Raw genomic sequence first — 21,180 nt, forward strand, 5'->3', positions numbered from 1 at the left:
GGCATTTGTATGTGTCTGCAATTCTCTGCCGCCAAAGTCATTGATAGGACTGTATCACCACCACACCTGGTGTAACCTGGTTTATATCCCTAACACTGGAATATTTAATCTCATCTTGCAGAGTAGTATTTCAGTCAAAAGAGCCCTGAAGTTTATCAGCACCATCAATAAATGCAGAGTTGTAAATAAAAAATATGTTATTCATGTAATCAAAGCATAGCCTAAGTCAGTGGGTACCAAAGTGCTAATTTTTGGACCTCACCTCAACTGACTGAAGCAGAAACTTGGGGGGTGGAACCCAGAGTCTGTGTTTTAACCAGCCCTCCATGTGATTCTATTGAACAACAATTTAAAACCCATCGGTGGAAATGAACAATCTTCAAATTGAACCTAGAGGTAAAAGAACTCCTTCTGATCAAATTGTTCTAAGAAGGGAATTAAATTTTTTCCCCTCAAAATAAAAAAATAAAACTTCTACTTAAATTTCAATCACATGCTTTAAGATTTTCACTCTGGAAATCTAGGAAGCTTCTGAACCTAGATCAAAATAACATTCTGCTCCCATTTTGTAAAAATAATGTCTTTGATACAGAAACTAATTCAATCTTGGCTCTAATGAAGCCAATGAAATTTTATGTAATAAACAAGACACAGTCTGGTAGTGTAACTTGTGATTTCATGACATTATATACAAATGTTCCAAGCTATGATTTTGATGGTATTGGTGTAACTTTCATCTGCAGAGTCACAGAATCAAATATGTTAACAAGTAGTACAGATGTCCACCTAAACACAAAACATTCTGATTTCCTTTCATTTAAAGATGTACTTCTCAAAAAAAATTTCACTCATTCAAACCTTTGACACTTTTAAAATTAATAAAGTAGTCTGGGAACCAAAATCTGGCCACAAAGAGTGACGTAGGAATTCTTATCCAGCTGCATGTTGAAAGAAGTTTAATTTCTTTCCCCATGAGCAGTTTCTAACTGCATTAAACATCATCATCTTGGGGGTCTTTGTGGTAGAATGTCATGTGTCAAAAAGCATCTCGTCTCTTGTATTTCTTTCTGCCAAGCCACAATGTGACTTAGCCACTTTCAGAGTAAATAGCTTCATCAAACTGTGCCAAATCACATGTAGAATTTTTAGTTTGACAGCCTGGTTTTAAGGCAAAGTGTTAGTCACTCAGTCGTGTCCAACTCTTTGCAGCCCATGGAGTGTAGCTCGCCATGCTCCTCTAGGATTCTCCAGGCAAGAATACTGGAGTGGGTAGCCATTCCCTTCTCCAGGGACGTTTCTGACTCAGGGAATAAATCCGGGTCTCCTACATTATAAGCAGATTCTTTACTCTCGGTTTCACCAGGGAAGGCAGGGATTGGGGTAAATCCAAGGTTTAATTAGTGTCCAGTTTTGTTCAAATTGAGCTTATTTTTCACATGTGTTTTCAGGATGGACAGTTATAAAGTACTCCTTTAGCTCTGCTGGCTCCATGCTTACATGGCTAAATCCCTGGCCAAAAAGTATTACTGTAGCTTTTTCTTTTTTTTTTGTGGCATTATGTTTCACATAGTGACTAAATCTGAAAGCTCTCTCCTTCCTTCCTTCTTTCCTTTCTTTCTCTCTTTTAACTACATCCAATGTAAAAATAGAGTTCATTATCAAAATGTCATCATAGCCCAAATGGCAGTCTATATTTTTATTTAATCCAACCAGGAAAGCATTCTGGTTGTCATGAGACAGTAATAGGAACACTATTCTTGGTCATGGACCACCGCAATTCATGAAAATTTAATTTGTTTGGGGAGAAACAATGTATTAAAGATAGATGCACAAGGCTATACACCAGATTGTTAGCAGTTCTTATCCCTAGAGAACTCCAGAGGAAGAGAACAGAACAAGGAGAAGAGTGTATATGTTCACTTTATAAGCTCACGCATTGTCTCAAAAAAATGTATAGGGGGCATACATTACTTTTATAATAAAAATACCTGTAAAGATTTAAAAGTTCTTTGCTGAAAATAAGCATGAAAATAGAAAAAAAAGAGTCTAAGAATTTTCAAATAATAAGAAGGAATCTATTAGAAAAAACATTAAACATATAAAGCCTATGAATAGATCCTCCTGCTTACTTGTGTTGATTTCAGACCACTGATTAAAACTTGATACTGATATATTCTGTTAGAGTGGCCTTAACCACCTTGACAGGTCTTATTTTGAGTTCAATTTCAGTCAGTTCAGTTCAGTTCAGTTGCTTAGTTTTGTCCAACTCTTTGCGACCCCATGGACTGCAACATGCCAGGCTTCCCTGTCCATCACCAACTCCCAGAACTTGCTCAAACTCATGTCCGTTGTGTCAGTGATGCCATTCAACCATCTCATCCTCTGTTGTCCCCTTGTCCTTCCACCTTCAACTTTCCCAGCATCAGGGTCTTTCCCAATGAATCAGTTCTTCACATCAGGTGGCCAAAGTATTGGAGTTTCAGCTTCAGCATCAGTCCTTCCAATGACTATTCAGGACTGATTTCCTTTAGAATGGACTGGTTGGATCTCCTTGCAGTCCAAGGGACTCTCACAAGTCTTCTCCAGCACCATGGTTCAAAAGCATCAATTCTTTGGCACTCAGTTTTCTTTACAGTCCAACTCTCACATCCATACATGACTACTGGAAAAACCATAGCTTTGACTAGATGGACATTTGTTAGGAAAGTAATGTCTCTGCTTTTTAATATGTTGTCTAGGTTTGTCATAGTTTTCTTCCAAGGAGCAAGCATCTTTTAATTTCATGGCTGCAGTCACCATCTGCAGTGATTTTGGAGCCCAAAAACTAGTCTCTCACTGTTTCCACTGTTTCTCCATCTATTTGCCATAAAGGGATGGGACTGGATGACATGATCTTAGTTTTCTGAATATTGAGGGTTTTTTTTAAAATTTATTTATTTTTTATTGAAGGTAATTGCTTTACAGAATTTTGCTGTTTTCTGTCAAACCTCAACATGAATCAGCCATAGGTATATCCCCTCCCTTTTGAACCCCCCTCCTCTCTCCCTCCCCATCCCACCCCTCTAGGTTGATACAGTGCCCCTGTCAGTTTCCTGAGCCACACAGCAAATTCTCATTGGCTATTTATTTTACATATGGTAATGTAAGTTTCTATGTTACTCTTTCCATACATCTCACCCTCTCCTCTTAAGAATGTTCCATGGTTTGTTGTGATCTAACAGTCAAAGGCATTGGCATAGTCAATAAATCAGAAGTAGATGTTTTTCTGGAATTCTCTTGCTTTTTCGATGATCCAACGGAGGTTGGCAATTTGATTGCTGGCTCCTCTGCCTTTCTAAATCCAGCTTGAACATCTGGGATTTCTCAGTTCATATGTTGTTGAAGCCTGGCTTGGAGAAGTTTGAGCATTACTTTGCTAACGTGTGAGATGAAGGCAATTGTGCACTAGTTTGAACATTCTTTGGCATTGCCTTTCTTCGAGAATACACAATAGAGAAAAGGTGGAAACAATTCATGTCCCTCAATAGATGAATGTCAAAGAAAATGTGGTATATTTATATGATAGGATACTATTTAGCCAAAAAGAAATGAATGTTCTAATACAGCAAGGATGAATCTTGGAAATATTTTGCTAGATGAAATAAGCCAAACACAAAAGAACAAGTGGTTTATAATTCCATTTATATGAGCACCTAGAGCAGGCAAATCCATAGAAACAGAGTAGAATTCGGGTACCAGGGATGAGGGGAAGGAGGGATAAGGAGATGTCATTTACTGGGTGCAGAGTTTCCGTTTGGGATAGTGAAAAAGTTCTGGAAATAGATAATGATGGTGGCACACATTTGTGAATATGCTAAATGCCACTGAATTGTACACTTAAAAATGTCTAAAATCACATTTCCCTGGCAGTCCAGTGTTTAAGACTCTGCACTCCCACTGCAAGGAACCCAGGTTCGATCCCTGGTTTGGGAAATAAGATCCCACATGCCACATGATGTGGCCAAAAAAAAAAGAAAGAAAGAAAATGGCAAAAATGGTAAATCTGTTATGCAAAGTGGCGGTTGGTGGTTTAGCCGCTAAGTTGTGTCCAACTCTTGCAATCCCATGGACTGGAGCCCACCAGGCTCCTCTGTCCATGGGATTCTCCAGGCAAGAATACTGGAGTAGGTTGCCATTTCCTTCTCCAGAGGATCTTCCTAACCCAGAAATCGAACCCAGGTCTCTTGCACTGCAGGCAGATTCTTTACAGGCTGAGCTATGAGGGAAGCTGTTTAAGCTCTGTTATGTATATTTTACTACATTTAAAAGAAAAAATCAAAGTGAAGAGAATATCAACTAACCTGAACATAAACATGCCCTGTGACCCAGTAATTCTATCTCTGGGCATATCCCAATGGAAAGAAATACCATATTCACCAAAAGATGTGAGAAGGAATGTTCATAGCAGCACTATTTGCAATAGCCCAATTTAATTCAATTTAAATATAATTCAATTTAAGAACACCTAACTCCCCAGTTGATGCCTTCTCCTCAAAGGATATCACAAGGACATCCTAAAGGTGATGCATTCATGAGAGTACTTACTCAATTTCCCTCAAAGCTACTCTGCTTTGTTGACCATTTCATTTGCTAACAACACTTTCATTTGTTAACAAGACAATATTTACCAAATATTTTATTGCAAAAGTTCTCCCTAAAATTTATCCATAGTTTTTTGATACCAGTAACCTACTTCATTTCTTGTCTGAATTTCTTAAATAACTTTCTAACTGAACACTTAAAATTCAATTCCTTTATTCTTTCAATGCATTCTATATACAAACCTCAGAATTATTTTTATAACAGGCCAAATTTTACCAATGCACTCATTTCTTAAGACCTTTAATGACTTTCAACTAACAAGACACAATCCAAACTTCTGAACCTGGTTATTACCCATGCACACTTTTCACCACAGGACCCATTTTTTCTTCCCCTTCTTCTCTCACACCTGTACATCAGTGGCATCAGCGCTGAACATATGCTTGGGATTAAATTTTTAGCTCATCCTGTAAATGCATGCAAGTATTATGAACTTATATAATTGCATACTATCAATACAATGGAGTTAATCTCCCTTAATCAGACTCTATCATCCATATTGAATTAATTTTTCAAAAGGTGAGTAGCAGTTGGTATTGAGTGGAGTATGCATTCTCTATTTCCAGCAATTTAGTTTGAATCCCACAAGATTCAAACTTGAGGAAAATTACTTTACCTTCTAGACTTTAGTTTTTTTAGCTGTAAAAAAAAAAAAAAAAAAAAAAGAGGTGATAATAGAATCCACCACACTGGGTTGAGATGGAATGATGATTACAGGAGATACCACGATGTAAAGCATTTGGGAAAATCCCTGACACGTGTTTTCATCTGAGTCAATGTAACCTATTATACAAATTGCCTTTTTCTATCATGTAGCTTTTTACCAGTTCCATATTTCAGACACTAGTCTCTATTTATGCTAATTGATTTATTCAACATATTCATTTCAAACTCTGTTCCATGCATTATATGAGCCACAAGGAAGCTAAAATGATAGCTTAAGACTCAACTATCACTTTCTTAAAACTGACATTAAGCATATATAATGTGTCATTGGCAGTTATAGTCATTGTCTCTAATTTTCAAATAACCCTGAAAGTAGATTTCACACATTTTTAACAGAAGGGGATACTGAAGCTCTAATAATATAAAGTAACTGAAGGTCAGACAGGTAATTGGTGGTAGAGTTAAAAGATGATCTTAAAGTGTAGTCTATTACCCACCCAATCTTAAGCTTGTATTGGCTACCACTTAGTATCTTTAGTAGATCATGAAGTATGATAAAGATTTAGATATATTATTTCAAAGCATCACAACTTTAAGGTTACCATTTCTCTTTTAAATTTATATAAGCAAATTGAGACAAAATTGTGGTAAATATACCTCAAGAACTATGCATGAGTTAGAAGCAACGGCTCGATGTGTGCATACCAAAAGAATGAGTCTTTTTAAAATGATGCAAAAACAAAAAAAAGAAAAAAGAAACAACGTAAGATACATAATCCAATTCCATTTATACCTTTAGACAAGTTTAAAAAAACACACACACACACATAAAATAATATCCATTTTGTAAGAAAAGATACAAACAAAACAATACTTATTCAGAACTGAAAACAGGCTTTCTTATTATAAGGCAAGGATTAGTTATGCTGATAAATGCAGACAAAGAGAATAAAACATAAAGAGAAGAGGTTCCTGCAGGAACTAATGGTGTGTGTGTGTGTATGCCTGTATGAAAGAGAGAGAGAAAGGAAGGGAGGAGACTGATTAGAAATTTACCTAAGAGAAAATACACAGTCAGCATTAAATGTTTATTCAAATCTATTCCATACTCTTCCTAAAACACCATTTCTCCATTATGAACATTTAATTCTATGGGAAATTTTAGTGCCCAAAACCATGTGGTTTTGCAGTTTAATGATGAGAGAAATGTGTTAAGTACTTCAGGAAAGCATAGACAGTTTCCATGTCTATTCCTCAGCACATGTCATATATGTCTAGCTAATGATTAACTTTGAAGAAGTTGTTGGAAATGCCAATCTAACATAGATTTATTATTTAATTTTTATTAATGGACTTCTAGTCATGTATGGATGTGAGAGTTGAACCATAGAGAAGGCTGAGTGCTAAAGAATTGATGATTTTGAACTGTGGTGCTGGAGAAGACTTTTGAGAGTCCCTTGGACTGCAAGGAGATCAAACCAGTAAAACTTAAAGGAAATCAGTCCTGAATATTCATTCGAAGTACTCCAATACTTTGGCCCCCTGATGCAAACAGCCAGCTCATTAGAAAAGACTCTGATTCTGGGGAAGATTGAAGGCAGGAGGAGAAGGGGTTGACAGAGGACGAGATAGTTGGATGTCATCACTGACTAATGGACGTGAGTTTGAGCAAGTTCTGGAAGTTGGTGAAGGACAGGGAAGCCTGGTGTGCTGCAGTCCATGGGGTCACAAAGGGTCAGACACGACTGAGTGACTGAACAACAAACAACAATGGAACTCTAAATGAATTTTATTTTCAAAAATTATCCTCAAATTTATATTTTTGCTGGCAGAAGGTTATGAGTAGTATAGTCTTTTATAGCTTAACTCAGTATTCTCATAACTTTTTGTTCAGCAGAGCTACTTTTAATAAATTATGTTTGACCCTGAATAGGTAATATAAGCGAAAATGAGCCCCATGTGTACAACCAGGTTCCCTTTTTTTAGCCTATGGAAAGTAACAGGAATATATACTTCATAGGAATAAAAAATACAAGTTTTTCAAATGATTATTTTGAAAACAACTTTCCTAAACAAAATGCAATATCAGTGTAAGGGGAAAAAAAAAAAAAAAAAACGTCTTCCACAGCTAGACTCACTGTACAATTAGACCTAATAAGGATTTTGTTAGGTACAGAATTAGGCATGAGCAATGAGGGGTAGCCTGATTGAAAGGGATGAAAGCTGATCTCTATACCCCATCTCAGACACACCCAGGAGAGTTCACACATATGCTACACAATGACCACAGAGACTTTTTCAACTCCTGCACTTGTGCCCTAGGCATACAGTGGACACAAACTAACCATAGCGGCTACCTCAAGTAACCTTAGGCAGCTAGGAGTTACATACATTAAGTGTTCATAAGCATTCTACGCATGTATATGTCTGAGTATAACAGACTGAATTATGGGAAGACATATACAACAGAGCCCACTGTTATAACTTGCAACTGTCAATTGGCCTTGAGCATATGCCCATTTGCATTCTCTTTCATTGACTGGTGGTGGATACAAGCCCTATTTTGCATGGGCACAACCAAAAGGAGGAGATGGGAGGTATAAAATGGGGGAAGCCAAGAGGGAACATTAGGGTAACTCCTTTGGGGTCAGCCTGCTCCCATGTCTTGGGCTTATCTGTCTAATATTCTGTCTGCTTGAGCTGTAACTCAGCTGCAACTTGTCTATTGTTTTAACCCTTTTAGCCCATAGTTCCAGATTTTTGTTGTGACGAGATAAGAATGGAGAAAGAGAAATAAACCAACACAGCAATTTGATGAGAGAATAAATGAATTAGTTCATATAATAAAATGTTTCAAAGTATATACTATTTTTTTTCCTAAGTGTTGAATTTTGAGGTACTCTGAACAAACTGCATAAAACACAAAAAAGGAAAAATAAGCTGAAAGGACCATTGTAAATACAGCTCTCTTTCTAATCTATTGAAGATAATCTTATGAGATGTATTTCTGAATGAAGTTTTTTTTTCTCTATTTATCTTACTGCCTAAACTTACGACAGTAGGATAATATCCTGATATTTTCTCTTTTACAATACAGTTGGCCCTCCAAATCCACAGGTTCCATAACCATGGAAACAACCGTGGATAAAAAATATGCAGAAAAACATTCCAGAACGTTCCAAAAAGCAAAACTTAAATTTTCTGTATAAGGGAGGCTATCTGTAGGTTATACACAAATATTATACCATTGTACATAAAGCATTTGAGCATCTCCAGAACTTGATATTTGAGAGATTATTACCAATCTCCTGTGGATACTGAGGGACAGCTATATTATCTATCCGTATCCATCTATTATTTACCTATAGATCACAAAAATATCTATGTCTATATCTGTACAACTGTCCCAATTCAAATCAGTTTTGGAATAATGTCAGTTAAAAATGAATAATGTTACATGTAAACAATAATAATGATCAATGTTTATTCTCTGCTTATCCTAATTTAGGCTCTGCCCATGCAGATGTATTATTCCACTTAATTCTTACAAACTCCTTCAAGAAATGGATTCTATTATTCTTTTACAGATAGGTAACTTCACCTCAATAAATAACTTTCTCATATTTACCAGTAGATGAATATAGGTACTAGAATAGTCACACTGGAATTTTAGTAAACACCAGGTAAACATGAAAGCATGGATCTGAAAACCAAAGTGAATCCAAGATGTGTGGAAGTTCAGGGAGATGAGGAAAATGTTAGAAAACAAAAATAATCCTAGCTGTGCATTTGTTATCAGGTTCTGTAATGCTGTACCACTAGAGCCTGTCTGATGAAGACCCCTAGGGACACACCTGCAGTCTAGCAAAAATATTTTTATTGAAGTGTAACATCAAGGTAGACTGCATGCCACAGGTCCTTGTGTTATCCACGTACAGGGGTGGGTTAGGAAGGGTTTTGGTAAGTTTGGTACTCACCATGATTGATTCTAAGGAGGATACAGGGCAGGAAAAATCAGCTCTGTATTGATTGCAATTTGTAAGGGGGAGGAAAATAGGTTTGAGCTCAGGATTGGTTGCTGTTGTAAGGAGATAGACGATAATAACTGAGCATCACACTGAGCGTGGTTCATAAGGTGAGACTAGCAAAGCAGGATGATAGTGGTCTCAAGAAGAAAGGAAATCATTTGGACATGACATAGTTGCAATGGGAAAGATTATTTCCTATGAACTTAGCAGCTGACTTTATCAACATCTGTGATCACAGTCAGATTAATTGCAGGACTGATTTTTGCTGTCTCTGAATTGAACAGATTTTTTACTCTGAGTTTCAGGCTGTTTCCTTCTTCAGAACTCATGATTTATTCATTATTTAAAAAGTGGAGTCTGGAGCTGCAGAGTCTGGAAGTGAATCCCAACCCTGTTACTTCCAGACTGGGTGACTGTGAAAAATTCACATAACCTCTTGGTGCTTCCATTTTTTTCTAATAAAAATGTGGGTAAAATAATTACACCTATCTCATATGGAAACAAAAATTCAATATAGTGTGTGGCACTTAGTAAATGTTATATAAGCACCATTATTGTTGATGTTGCTGTCACTGTTATTTCAACCATATTTAACTGTGGGTAAAATATTTAATGCTCGCAATACATTTCTGATGCAGAAAGTTTTTCCATTATGCATAGAAATATTATATACAGATATTAAAGCATCCTGAAATAAGAAAATTACAGGAAAAAATCCGTATAAGGTAAAATTAGACTACATGTTTGGATTAAAATAGACCAAGTTTCTAATTTGATAGTAAAAAAAATAATGTGGAATCGAAGAATAGACTTACCATTTTGTCTAGAACTGGTGTAATATGCATTTAAGATTGAAACCACCAATTTTATTTAGGCTGGAAAATCTATAGGTATATATTTGAAAGAATAAATAAAGCTACTTAGAATTGTATATATATTTTTTCTCATATTCAGCTTGTGCAAGACCTTCCAGAAGAGAAAAAAATTTAAAAGTTGGATGGTTAGATAAAATATGTAGTTGAAATATGAAAAAAATTCAGTCAAAATAAGGAAATTAGAAACTGCATTGAATAAAATAATGACTATAGCATATGATGGAAACTTTCCTAATATTAATCATTTTTGACATAAACTGTTTCAAGACTTGTGGGAGGCTGGTGAATATATCTATCTATCTATCTATCTAAAATGATTGAATCTGTAGAATATAAAATGAGGCCTATATTAGTCACTTCATTTGTTTTTGTTTTTATCCTAACTCATTCTTAATGACTATTTCATGTAAGTCAGATATTTCTCATAGCAGGTTTAAGGGCCATAAACTAGTCTATAATCCTTCCCCTCATTTTGCTCAGTCTTAGATTATATCAATATTTATACTTTCCAACCTCAGCTCATTCTTCATTTTTTAAAGGAAATACTGAGACTGACTCACCATATCAAGAAATTTTTTATGCCCTGATACCAAGCTTTATGCTCTGATATGCAATCAGGTTTTGCTCTTCAAGAAGTTGGAAGAAAAGGGATCAGAACTATTTGTGATTGTGACAATCATTTAAGGAAGCATAAAGGGAATTCCCACTTTTTAGGAATCTTTCTTTTAAACATCCTTGAAGATAATTTTCCATTATTTCCTGTTTTATAGGATTTTTTTCCCCTACTGAAAGACAGCATTTCAGATTGCTCTATATCTGAAGACATAGCCAAAAATCAGGGGGGCAATTTTCTGATCTTCTTGCCTGAAAAACAGATTATTTATCTTTCAAATGAGCCGTGTGATTAGGGAAAATAAATGAGCATTATGCATCAGGTATTCAAATATTCCATTTTCTGGTCATTACAGCATGTTAAGTAAACATTTCTAATTATGTATATAACTTTTATTTGACTCATCCTTTAGTGAAAGAATCTAGCTTTCTCAAAGTTGGCAACAAAAAAATACATATATTTTCATAATCAAATTCTAAATTAGCTGATTAAAACCTACTGAATTATACTGAATAAAAGATTCCATTCATCCAACCCACCATTGTACAAATTTTTCCATGTGGACCATGATTATTTATCTGATTATAAATTTCTTTGTACATGTACTCTTCTTCAGGCCTAGAATTCTTACCTCCTTCTTATAAATCATTTTTTAAGCCACCTTCATCCTGTTTGATTAAAAATAAATTAAACTAAGCCAATTTGACATGACAACTCTTAGCATCTTTTATTAGATAATTTAAATTATTTGAAATGGATAAAGTTTAATGTGCCTCTACAACCTTGCTATCAAGTTATAATGAAAATAGCTCTCAGACCAAATTTCATCATGTATACAGACATTTATTAAGTAAATTTAAGAATCACAAAATAGTTCATAAAACCTATGTTCTAAATTAGGAAGCCACATCTCTTTGGTCGTTTATCTATCTGAACACAACTTGCATAAAATTACAAGAGGCACACCTGACAAGATTCCAGAAGTGGGATTCTGTGATCTTGATCACTGGCAGTTGGCAAACCAAAATTCTCCATTTCCATTTCTAAATGTAGGATCTTTTACAAATCACATTTTAGCTTTTTTCCTACTGAACTCCCTAGATGAGTGGTTGTTCATGCACCTTTGTTATTTATCTATAAAATATCTTCACCGTTTTACAACTACCAACTACCATAAACTTCATCAGAGAGAGCACAAATTTCTAACATTTATTGAGCTGATCAAAAATAGACCAATTTTACCAACTCCGCAGTTCTGAGTATAACTAGCCTTAGAGTATACCTTACCTCAATCTGCCTGTTTTATATTGTGCTGCTTGCTGTATTTTAAATTAAATTACAGATTTTATAATATTCAGTTAGCATATTGTGAAGGAACTCTCTTCTGCAGTAAAACAATGAAGAACAGTTATCTATTATTTTATATAAGTTTTAATTTTCATTATAGATGTCAATTTGTGATTATATTGCTAGGGTCTCATCATCTTTAATTATATAGGAATTATGTATTCCTTAAGTAGGAATCACTAGAGTAGATTTTCCAAAGAACTTGTGCTTGAATGCTGCATGACAATACTGCTGCTATAGGGGAAGAGAAAGGAGTCAGTCAGCTAATAAAAGACTATAAAAGACTCACTGGTTTTACTACTCAGTGGACAGGACTGGTAAAAGAAACTAAGAGATGAACTAAATCTGCTAGAGGTCACCAGCAGGGGAATGGTGTATTGGCAGTATCGCCTTGATATGTAGCTGGACCTAAATCTGAAAACATAGCCCTGGACAGGCAGCAAATGACTGAAATCTCTAAGAATAGGCACTGTCAAAGAGGAAGAAGGATCATGTAAGTATAAAGGAGTCAAGCCAGAATGTCCAGGTCAGCCTCAGACGTAATAACAATGACTGAGAGCTTAGAAACCTATTAAACTTGAAGGATGTGTAGAGGCAGCAGGAAAGTAAGGATTTCCATGTATGGAAAATGGTACAAATTCACGCAGACAAGCAGGTAGCCTTTCAGCTTTCTTTATGCTGATTACTGCCAGCACAATGTTTTCACTCTTTGATCTCAAAGTTCCCTCGAATGCTTCTAAGAGAAAGCAAAATAGAATTAACAGCATCATGAAAATCTTCTGTTCTGCAAATGTGATTCTTCCATGCAGTCTCTCTCATTTTTAGATGTATCTCTACTGGATACTTTAAATGGCTGCTTTTAGAATTTAGATTCTAACTCAATTAACCTCAACTACCTTTGTTATTTATATCAACCAAGAATTTCAGTAACAATCTAGGAAAAGCCTGGGAATGAGACAGCAGGGATGAAATCATTTAAATCTCCTACATACTCAGTGGGTGTACAGGTGAAAGATATGTTTTTATTGTTTGTATTGAATGCAAGGGAACACCCAAGATAATTCCCTTTTATATAAGACTATTAAAATTAAGGAAGTGATCTATTCATTGGTCTTATTTTCTAAGCCAATTTGATTCAGTTCTAATGGACTATTTGAATATCCACTCTGTTAATCCACAAAGTACAATGATAAACAATATGAAATCCTAGACTTTGAAAGCCCTACTTCATCTGCTGAATATAATATAGTTTCCAGATTTTTGGCAATAGAACAAACTCATACAAGTGTGGAGAAAATTCACTTTTACAAACTAATTAATGAGGTCTAGGTAGTTTGATTTTTTACGAACACAACTGCAATAACAAAATGGCTATCATGTGTTTAATAAGCTATTATATTATAATTATTGTTATTATTACTGTGTGCTTACACTGTACTTCGAAAATTCAGTCTTTGCAGTGATCTTGTATGGTATCTTATTATCGCATTCTACACACTTAGAGCGGTTAAAGTAACTTTCTCCTGGTGCCAGTAGTGAACGAGGGAAGCAATGGTCTGATGTTGAATCCATTTATCTGACTCTAAATTAATCCTGTTACCATTAATTGAATCTTTTTTTTCTGACAAATCTGTATTAAATATCCACTATTTATAGACACAGTTCAAGAAACCTGTAATACATCTGTAAACAAGATCAAACACTAATGCCTTGATGGACCCTATCTTTTATGGGGATTATGATATTAAACAAGAAACAAAAATAAGTGAAAATAGTATACTACATTAGATTATGATAAATGCAATAGAAAAGTATAGCAGGATATGTGGAACTTGGACGGGGGAATTAGTTTTAAATAGCTGCAGGAGATGGGGATTTTTAAGCAAAGACTAGAAGGATGTAAGATATAAAGCCACAGAGATATTTAGTGGGGAAAGTTTCAGACAAAGAGAACAGACAGCACAAAGTGAGGGGTTTGTCTGGAATATTTGAGGAGTTGCAATGTGGACCCAGCGACATGAACAAGAGAGAAGCAAGATAGACAATTATAGGGAGTCAATGACATAAAGGCTTGCAGACCATTGTGTGGTCTTCATAGTTTTCTCAAAGAGCAACAAGGAAATGTTAACACATTTAAGGTAAGAATGACATGGTCTATGTGATCAATCTGACAAATGTTGGAGAATAAACTTTAAGGGGTGTGCTTGCCAGGGATGGAATCACAGAGACAAGATAGGAGGCTACTGCAGAATACCAGAGAAGACCACAGTGGGTCAAAGTAGTAATAGGGAAGGGGAGGAGATATCATCCGATTAAGGTTTTATCTGCAAGTACAGCCAACAGGCAATTTGACAGGCTGGTTTGAGATAAAGAGAGAGAAATTAAGGTCAACTCCAAGTGTTGATCTCCAGCAACTAGAAGTATTAAGCTATTGTCAACTAAGATAGATGGGAAAGAATTGGGGTAGAACAGCTCATTTTTCCCTTTTAGACTGGGGAGTGATGATCAAGTGTTCAATTTTAAATATACTTATGTTTTAGAAGTGGAATTATCAGGTAGGCTACTGTATCTATGAGTTTGGACAGCTAGGTTGGGGTATATTTGGGACTTAGCAAACACATTTACTCATATCATAGACTTTGCAGACATAAGATTATATGGGATTACCAAAGGAGTATAGATAAGAAATGGGGCTTCCAAACTGGTTATGAAATTGAGAGAAATCACCATGGAGACTGAGGTCTAGCAACAAGGGAATAAGATGGAAATCAAACAACAATTATGACAACAACCATGGTTGCCCTGGAAGCCTAAGGAAGATAGTTTGTCAAGAGAAAAGAGTTACCAAGAATGAGGATATAAATGAGATGGAGAGAAATTGCTGGAGCAATGTTCTTGAGTAGCTGTGTGATCAAGGTTACAAATATTAAGTATTAGTTTTTGATAGAAAATGTAAACAGCTCATCCACAGCAAGAGGAAAACAGCATGGAAGTATATCTGTAATTAGATGTTGGGGGCATCTACAGAAATGATCTTTTGATTACTTAATTTTGTGAATTAATAATCATGAGAGGTTGAGGATGGTGAAGGAGGTATTAGAGAGGAGCAGGCATCAGAAATTCATTGAGGAGAGTGGGCCAACCAGTAAATGGGGGAACAAAGAATGACTGTAGGGCAGTGTTAAAATCAATGTAAGATTTATGATCAAGAATTTCAAATGCAAAGAGTTATTGTGGTTGTATATTTTCCCACAGGCACATTAAGCTTCTAGGTACAAGGATGAGGCAGGCAGAGAGTTGGATTTCAACAGAGTTGTAGTAAGGTACTTTTACAGTGACTGATCATGGGATTAAAAACTTGTTAAAGTCAGAAGGAAGGACATCAGTGGATTGAGTGACAGCAGAAAAGGAACAGGAGCACATCAGTGTAGTCCTAGTCCTAGGAAACTAGTCCCCTGCTAGTTTCCTAGCAGAGGAAACTCACCTGAATCAGAGGACATGATGATCAGAGAGAAGGCTTCATAGAACAGAGATAGTGAAGGGCTGAATTCCTGAGAGCAACAAGGCTATGACAGGAGAAGTGGTATGACAGGCATAAGGAGGGTCAGGGTAAAGTTAGAAATCAGTAAAGTAGGGTTCTAGAAGAACTATCTTGGTTCATTGAAGTCTAGACTAAGAGTTTTAGGGAGGAATGTACGAGAGCATCCTGAAAGCCAGTATAATGTACATGGAGCCATCTACCTCACATTGAGTCATTAAATTTTAAATTACTGTTTGCTTAAAAGCAAGATTTGCTGTTTTACATAGTGCTCCTACAAGGATGCAGAATTACAAAACAAAGTATCAGTAACAGCTTCATGCATAGAGGCTTCTCTTATAGTTTTAAAAGTGTTATCTCACTCTTGCTACATTTCTTCAAGCATCTTCAATATTATTTTCCACTCTGCTCTCCTAAACCTTAAGCCTTCAAATGGTTTCCACATCATTTAATAGCTGGCTATGAATGGCTCTGCTTTTCTAAACTGTTTAGTTAAAAACTGGTGCTGTTGATCCATTTCAGTTCTCAGTGCTTGGTTTCTTGCTTCCACAGCTGCTTTTTGCTTGCCTCACCTCTCTGATGCTGTCAGCAAGACAGCAAGGCTAAGATGGAAAACAGAGTTCACATTCACACTCCTTTTCCTTGAATTCTGGCTTACTTCCAGCCACCTACTCCCTCATTGCGTTCACAGTAATTTAATCTCACTTTACACAAAGAAAGTAAATTTCCCAGTTTAATTTAAAGTATATAAGATTAGAAATAACAAATGTGATACAATTAAAAAGAAGAAAAATGTAGCCAATCCAATAAAAGAAATTGACAGCTCAGAGGGCAAATAAGAAACTCACATCTTGTTCCATAGTGTTATATTTCATTCCAAAATGAATCCCTGCTGTAGATTTCACTTCTCCACTGGGAAATAAGTTTCCCTTTCTAGAAGAACAAATATATGATATGTGGTTGACAAGCTGCCCAATAACCCATAGCTATTTATTGCCAAGAATTCCATGCAAAGCAGTCTAACACAATCACTGCTCAAGATTCCATGTACTCGAAGATTGACGAGCTTTTTTGGAGAGCTTCCTAAAAATACAGCGATGCGATGTTTAATATATACAGCCAATTTCTATTCCTGGCAAGTTCCCCAATTACCTGGCTTGATCATTCTGCACTCTAAAATACATAGCAAACCCTCAAGAGTAATCCATAATAAATTCCTTAGCTCAAATCAATAATGCATATCTTAAAATATGCTGCTCTCTCATTTCTTAATTTTGCCTAGTTTAAAGCTGTATAGTTCTATATTTGTATATATACAAAATAACACAATTCCCTTCATGGCTTTTGCCCCAAAATACATCTCTGTGCTTTCCTTTTGCATCACTTCTAACAGAGCTCTTTATCCTCCTCTCTTCTTTACTTTTATTAATGAGTCAAAATTGGAAACTTTAAAATGAGTTCTTATATATTTCCATTAGAAAACTTTATGCCGACAACAATGCTATGGCTTCTTTCAACTTTTCTGATTTTACTGTTCTCCTTTCCTCAGAAAATTACCTAAAATATTATATAAACCTCGATTCTATATGTGCAAATGGAGAAGACTCATGAGTGCAAATGGGATAGTGATAGTTTTCTGGCTTTATTAATTATCAGAGCAGTGACACCTAGAATCTGGATGAAATACAAAACTAGAGGCTGAATATCCTCTTCTTTAGTTCATGGCTTTATTAGAGAAGAATCATCTATACGTTGAACAAAAGAGGGAAAGTCAATTAAATTAGAAATATTATCACAGGCACTTGTACATCCATATACAACAAGCGCTGATTTCTTTTCTTGTGAAGAAAACAGTCTTGTTATTGTCTTGACCCACTATTTCCCCTCCCCCAATAATAATACAAAGAAAAAAAGGAAACAATATCTTAGTTTTCCATCTTATTTAACTATAGTCATTTGTAAAACAGAATTTACTCCTTCATATACTTAGAAAAACATACAACTGAAGAGTTTTCTCTCATAACACAGAACTTAATTGGTAGCAAAGCCCTTTAAGCTTTTGTGAGGAGGGAAGTCCTCCCCTCTGGACTGGAAACCTTCAGTTTGATGGAGAAGAGAGAAGCCATGCAATCATTGTTTTAAATGTGACTGACTACTTTGGAGAAGGCAATGGCACCCCACTCCAGTACTCTTGCCTGGAAAATCCCATGGACAGAGGAACCTGGTAGGCTGCAGTCCATGGGATTGCTAACAGTTGGACACAACTGAGCCACTTCACTTTCACGCATTGGAGAAGGAAATGGCAACCCACTCCAGTGTTCTTGCCTGGAGAATCCCAGGGACGGGGGCACCTGGTGGGCTGCCGTCTATGGGGTCACACAGAGTCGGACACGACTGAAGCGACTTAGCAGCAGCAGCAGCAGCAGCTGACCACCTTGTTAAAGCAGAAGCTGAATTGTTCTTCCATATTTACATTTTTCTTACACAGGAAATTAATATTGTTTTAACGTTATTCTGTTTTCTTTATAAACATTTTGGACAGGTGAGGCAGAGAACAATAGTTTCTACCTGCTGGAGGGGGAGGGACTATATCTGGTGATCTTAAATTGTGAACCCTTTTGACTTCCTGGTGGCTCAGACAGTAAAGAAACTGCCTGCAATGCAGGAGACCTGCTATGCATCCATCCTTGGGTCAGGAAGATCCCCTGGAGAAGAGAATAACAACCCACTCCAGTATTCTTGCCTGGAGAATTCCATGGACAGAGGAGCCTGGTGGGCTGCAGTCCATGGAGTTGCAAAAGGTCAGGAAGACTGAGCAGTGAACACTTGTAGGATGGAAATGGCTTTGATTCATAAGCTTACTTGAGCTATTTTTTTTTTTAATGTGAGGCTGCATATAGTTTTTAAATATCTATATATATATTTCTTATAAATACATATATCTCTCTTATTGATGATTGGATTCTAGCTGTTTTTCTAATAAATCCATAGGGTTTTTAAAGATGAAAATGAATTGCTTATCAATCAGTATATTTGCATATAAATGGAAAACATTTATGGAACAGAGATGCATTAAAAATGTTTATTTTATAATGTTTTGATATCTGAGTGATATAGTAGTTTAATTTTTAAAACGTATGAATCTGCATAAATTCCCATTAATTAATGTTTGATGGATATATTTGTTATCTGTTGCCGCATAACAAATTACCCCACAATTTAGCAGTTTAACATAATAAGCATTTATTATCTCTCATAGTTTCTGAGGCTCAGGAATGTGGGAGTGGCTTAGCTAAAGTGTGCCTCATGCTCTCTCAAGAGATTTCAGCCAAACTATGCACCAGTGCTGTAGGCATGCTAAAAGTGGCCTGGGATAGGAGAACCTGCTTGCAAGCCCACTCACATGTCTGTTGGCAAGGAAACACGTTCCCACATGGCTATTCACCAAAGTTCAGCTCTTCTTCCTGTCAGCCTCTTTATAAGGTCTCTGAAAACATGGCAGTTTGCTTCCTCCAGAGAGAGAGGGGAAGGGAAAGAGAGATCCCAAGATGGAAACCATAGTCTTCTATAACCTAAGCTCATAAGTAATATAGTATTATCAAAGTGTATACTATATGTACAGTATATACAGAAAACTGGGATATCACATAAGGCTATGGATACTAGAGAGTAAGGATCATGGGGCCATCTTGAAGGCTGCTGGCTACTGTAGTTAGATATAGTTCCTAAACCTGTTTTATTCACTTCTGAAATTAGCTAGTTTGTATGTATGACAAAAAGTAGCACAGTAAAACTGTGTTGCATGGTTAAATAAATATTATAAGTGAGGTTAAGTCCACTTGTATGTTTAAAACATGCTTATGGGCAATAAGTACATTTATTTAGCCTGCAACAAACTTTAAATGATTATGAATGGGATATAAATACAATCAATAAACTTCATTCTCAGGCATATGTATACTTGTGGCTGATTTGTGTTGATGTGTGGCAGAGGCCAACAGAATATTTGAAGGAGTCCTTGGGCCTAGAAAAGAAGATAAAGACCTCAAAGTCCTCGGGCCTGGAAAAAGAAGATAACGACTTTAGGGCGCTTGCTGAACCACCTGACTTCCGGGATGACAAAACTGAACTTTAAGTCCCACCCCAATACTCCGGGCAGACTGCATCAGCCCAGGACCTTCCACCCCCAGACCAGGATCCCCTACCCCTGTTCATCCGCCTTACTAAATCTTCCCCTATCGTTTCTGCAAAATCTCTCCTTAAATATGAAGCCTCCCTGATCCCGCACGCGCTCAGCCTGGTTGTTAGACTGACTGTCACCCCTCCTTGCCTGAATCAAGGTAATCTGTCTCCGTTGAAGTCGTCTTCCTTTCCTCATTGCCTCATCTCAAACTATACCTTACAGTATTGAAGAGCAACTGTCTTCCAATAATTGTGTTTTGTTCTATACTTCTCAATAGTGTACAATTATAATCTTTGATAAGTATTTTTAAAAGATTTTTAAAAAGCTTCATTCATGAAGTTAAATTTGTTTTTGAATAGAGATTAAATTACTTGTTTGAAATCATTAAAATAGAGTTATATGAAATTCAGACCATATACATGGATTTCTAGATGACTCAGACTTTCTAACCTACATTAAGAGTTGATATGCTCAAGAACTTGAAATCTCAGATTTCCTAAACTCTGGGCAGTGGAAATACCTCATCTGTCTCTAATAAGATCAACACTCCCCTCTTGCTTAAAGACAATACAGAAGCTTCTTTCTGTCTTGCAAGTCAGGTGGCACTCCTCTCTGGATTTACAGCCACCTTCAGTGCTGGCCACCAACCCCATAACTAAGGTCAAATCACAATGTAACAGAGCCAGAGAACTGCTGGGCCTCTCAAGGAAAAGCACTATGAACTGAAGGACTTGCAGGACCCAGCTAACGTGTCCTGGGAGATACAAAGAAAAAAAGACATTGAGAGCTGGAATATGGTTAATGGAAAGCAAATTTACATAAGAGAGTGTTTATTGATAAGGAATTGCTCTCTTAATGCATGATCTAACACCCTGCATCCGCCAATGAGATAGTGCTAATAGTGGCTAATTTGACTCTTAGAATCTTAGAAAAAAAAAATGGCTTTCTCAACATGAAGTAAAAATGCAAGAGTTACTATGGAAAGTGGTAGAGGTCTGGGTAAAATGGCTCTGAGAAGTGAAACTATGATGGAATGACTATGAAGTTCAGAAAAGCCACTAGCTAGGTATATTCTCTAGGAGAGACTGGAACATACTGTTTATGAAAGTGATGAAAAAAATATCCTGTTGATTTACTTTGCTATACACCTGAAACTGACACAACATTTTAAATCAAGTATACTCCAATAAAATTTAAAAATATTCGTTTTCTCCTATAGAATAAAGGGAAATACAAATATGCAAGGAAAACAAAAAGAATATCCTGTTGGTAAGGACATCAGCAATTTT

At 36.2% G+C, this 21,180-nt stretch overlaps 1 long non-coding RNA gene across 1 annotated transcript; it reads left to right on the top strand.

Moving 5' to 3' along the window:
• The first annotated feature begins 14,981 nt into the window (after positions 1-14,981).
• LOC145529441 (uncharacterized) lies at positions 14,982-20,067 on the top strand. The gene is made up of 2 exons (XR_014071232.1): positions 14,982-15,086; positions 19,658-20,067. It is a non-coding gene; the product is annotated as an uncharacterized LOC145529441 (long non-coding RNA).
• Positions 20,068-21,180: the final 1,113 nt, after the last annotated feature.

Source organism: Giraffa tippelskirchi, chromosome 12 (genome assembly GCF_054371585.1).
Source record: "Giraffa tippelskirchi isolate mGirTip1 chromosome 12, T2T-mGirTip1v1.2.pri, whole genome shotgun sequence".
Lineage (NCBI taxonomy): Eukaryota > Metazoa > Chordata > Mammalia > Artiodactyla > Giraffidae > Giraffa > Giraffa tippelskirchi.